General features: G+C 41.8%; 1 non-coding gene across 1 annotated transcript; it reads right to left on the bottom strand.

The window, feature by feature from the left end:
• Window positions 1–395: 395 nt before the first annotated feature.
• Window positions 396–510, bottom strand: LOC136762270 (U5 spliceosomal RNA). The gene has a single exon (XR_010820476.1). It is a non-coding gene; the product is annotated as a U5 spliceosomal RNA (small nuclear RNA).
• Between the last annotated feature and the right edge of the window lie 3,629 nt (window positions 511–4,139).

Below are 4,139 nucleotides of genomic sequence, written 5' to 3'. Positions count from 1 at the left end.
TGTATGTATGTATGTCCAATTGCTTTGACAATACAAATGAATTGAATTGAGAGAGAGAGAGAGAGAGAGAGAGAGACAGACAGACAGACTGACAAACAGAAAAACAGACAGACACAGACACACACACACACAGAGCCAGCCAGCCAGCCAGCTCAGCGATGACATCACGAGCCTCTCTCAGCTGACTGCTATGACATCACAGAGCACGTACATTCCGTTGCTTGCCGTCTGTCAACCACTCAGTCACTGCCAGCCAGACTGGCTGGCTGGCTGGATGGGGGGGCTGCTTGCTGCTGCTGTGTACCTTAGCAAGCTTATTTGCTTGACCGGCCTTCCTACTCCTCTGCCCACATGCCCACCTATGCCCGATCTGCTGTTCACCTGGATCACAGCTCCGCCCCAACAAGGCAGAGCCCCCCAAGAATGGTACAAACTCACCCACGATCCCCTCCACGGAAAGCTTTAGCAAAAGGCAAAAGCGTTATACGTAATGAAGAGGAACCCGAGTCCAAGACGCATCCGACCAGCCATACATATTTGTGTGTATTAAAGATCACATTTTCTTACATTTAGTTTTTCTGTACTTTATTACATCTTATTGTGATTTATAAAAGTATTGTTTCTTTTCCATATGTATGTGTGTGTGTGTGTGTGTGTGTGTGTGTGTGTGTGTCTGTCTCTGTGTGAAAGTTAGTGTGTGTGTCTGTACGTGTGTGTGCCTGTCTCTGTGTGATAGTGTGTGTGTGTGTGTGTATATGTCTCTCTGTGAAAGTGTGTGTGTGGGTGTGACAGTGTGTGTGAGTGTCTGTCTGTCTGTCTGTCATGTAACTCGCACATCTGTGAGGGCACCATTTTTGCAGAAGAGATGTACACATTTTGGAGCAACATATGCTGCCATCCAGACATCATCTTTTCCAGTGACGTCCCTGCATTTTCAAACAGATCACATTTTATTACACTTTGTTTATCTGTACTTTATTACATCTTATTGTGATTTATACTTGTAATGTTTCTTTTCCATATATATGTATGTACAGTGGGGGAAAAAAGTAATTGATCCCCTGCTGATTTTGTACGTTTGCCCACTGACAAAGAAATGATCAGTCTATAATTTTAATGGTAGGTGTATTTTAGCAGTGAGAGACAGAATAACAACAAGAAAATCCAGAAAAATGCATTTCAAAAAAGTTATAAAATTGATTTGCATGTTAATGAGGGAAATAAGTATTTGACCCATTTTCAATGCCCTGGCTTAGGGTTCTCACCCATGATTTGACGGTACATGGCCCCGTCCATCGTCCCTTTGATGCGGTGCAGTTGTCCTGTCCCCTTAGCAGAAAAACAGCCCCAAAGCATAATGTTTCCACCTCCATGTTTGATGGTGGGAATGGTGTTCTTGGGGTCATTCCTCCTCCTCCAAACACGGCGAGTTGAGTTGATGGCAAAGAGCTTGATTTTGGTCTCATCTGAGACCACTTTCACCCAGTTCTCCTCTGAATCATTCAGATGTTCATTGGCAAACTTCAGACGGGTCTGTACATGTGCTTTCTTGAGCAGGGGGACCTTGCGGGCGCTGCAGGATTTCAGTCCTTCACGGCATAGTGTGTTACCAATTGTTTTCTTGGTGACTATGGTCCCAGCTACCTTGAGATCATTAACAAGATCCTCCCATGTAGTTCTGGGCTGATTCCTCACCGTTCTCATGATCATTGAAACTCCACGAGGTGAGATCTTGCATGGAGCCCCAGACTGAGGGAGACTGACAGTTATTTTGTGTTTCTTCCATTTGCGAATAATCGCACCAACTGTTGTCACCTTCTCACCAAGCTGCTTGGTGATGGTCTTGTAGCCCATTCCAGTCTTGTGTAGGTCTACAATCTTGTCCCTGACATCCTTGGACAGCTCTTTGGCCATGGTGGAGAGTTTGGAATCTGATTGATTGATTGCTTCTGTGGACAAGTGTCTTTTATACAGGTAACGAGCTGAGATTAGGAGCACTCCCTTTAAGAGAGTGCTCCTAATCTCAGCTCGTTACCTGTATGAAAGACACCTGGGAGCCAGAAATCTTGCTGATTGATAGGGGATCAAATACTTATTTCCCTCATTAACATGCAAATCAATTTATAACTTTTTTGAAATGCGTTTTTCTGGATTTTCTTGTTGTTATTCTGTCTCTCACTGCTAAAATACACCTACCATTAAAATTATAGACTGATCATTTCTTTGTCAGTGGGCAAACGTACAAAATCAGCAGGGGATCAAATACTTTTTTCCCTCACTGTATGTATGTATGTATGTATGTATGTAAGTGTGTGTGTGTCTGTCTCTGTGTGAAAGTGTGTGTGTGTGTCTGTCTGTGAAAGTGATTGTGTGTGAAAGTGTGTGTGTCTGTCTGTCTGTCTGTGAAAGTGTGTGTGTGTGTGTGTGTGTGTGTGCGTGTGTCTGTCTGTGAAAGTGTGTGTTTGTGTGTGTATGGGTGTGACAGTGTGTATGAGTGTCTGTCATGTAACTCGCACATCTGTGAGGGCACCATTTTTGCAGAAAGAGGTGTACACATTTTGGAGCAACATATGCTGCCATCCAGACATCATCTTTTCCAGGGACGTACCTGCATTTTTCAGCAGGATAACGCCAAACCACATTCTGCCCAGATTTCAAGCGCATGGTTGCATAGGCAGAGAGTGCGGGTGCTAGCATGGCCTGCCTGCAGTCCTGACCTGTCTCCGAATTGAGAATGTGTGGCGCACTATGAAGTGCAAATTAAGACAACGAAGGCCCTGTGCAGTTGCGCAGCTGAGGAAATGCATAATGGATGAATGGGGGAAAATCCCGCTTGCTAAACTTAACCAAGTGGTGTCTTCAGTGCCCAAGTGCTTAATAAGTGTTATTAAAAGAAAAGGTGATGTTACATAGTGGTAAACAGTCGACTGTCCCAACTTTCTTGGTTTCTTTTCACTGCTAATGAGATGCTGTAGAGTGAGTTAGTTATATTGCTTTCAGGAGCTCTAATCGTATTGATGAGTTCATGCAGCATTTGTAATTGAATTTCAAAAAGAAATCTTTGCTGTCTGGCCTGTGTGTATGAGATGTACTCTGTCAATCTTTGGCTAACAACTGAAACATTGGTAGAACAGAAATGGCAACATAAAAAAGAAAAGTACATTTTAAAAGAGCACATTAAATAGGATGAATATACAGTTTTTTACAATCACTTTGTCACTAATTTCAGAACCTTGATGTCATTTTTCAAAACTCTAGACACAAAACTCAAAACGGTCATCACTTGTAACACAGGCTGTCCAATGTTCAAAACATTGCATTGTGCATTCATATCTTTATAGAAACCTAGCACTTGCAGACTTGTTGGTTCAAATAACTCATTTATCATGAAATACCATAGTAACATAGTAACACAGAAGATACCGATAGTTTCACTGTGTAGTTGTTCGTACAATCATTAAATATTGTAGTACAAAATATGTGATACATGTTTCATTATGGTACTACACATAAATACATCACTGTAAAAGGACTAGTAGAGAGAATACTACAGACACAGTGGAATCATTGAACAAAATCTGAAATGTATTGATGCAATACAATCAAATCACACCATAGGTTTCTTTGAATCCATGCAAAAATAATTAGCTACAAAAACGAACAAAACTACAGTAAAATGTCAACTGCAGTGTTCCTCACCTGGCTTAGTGTAAAAAGCAAAACAAAGGATTGATTACTGTACTTCTAAATTTCCATCAGCCCTGTGTTCAGGTTCAGGTTCTCACAACCATTTTTCACAAGAGGCATCTTGAAACTGAACATACCTGAACATACTCAGTCATCAGCTGCTTCACTCTGTCTGCATTTCTTTCAAAAGGCACACTATACTCTGTGCTACACATTGGTATGCAGTATACAGTCATTTGACAATTGAGAGTAGCCTAATGTTTAGTGCATGCTGAAGACTTGCCGCTTCTCAGTACGGACATTTCTGATGATTGAGGCCACAGTTGATCCTGAGTTGATTCTGAGGTTTGATTGAATCATTGTAGCTGCCTCAGTCATGGTCATGCCATGATTTACAACATGTTCTACAACTATTTCTCGGATTTCACTGGACACTATTTGCTGTTGCTGCC

This window comes from Amia ocellicauda, chromosome 10 (assembly GCF_036373705.1).
Source record: "Amia ocellicauda isolate fAmiCal2 chromosome 10, fAmiCal2.hap1, whole genome shotgun sequence".
Lineage (NCBI taxonomy): Eukaryota > Metazoa > Chordata > Actinopteri > Amiiformes > Amiidae > Amia > Amia ocellicauda.
This window is presented reverse-complemented; position numbering and strand designations above follow the sequence as displayed.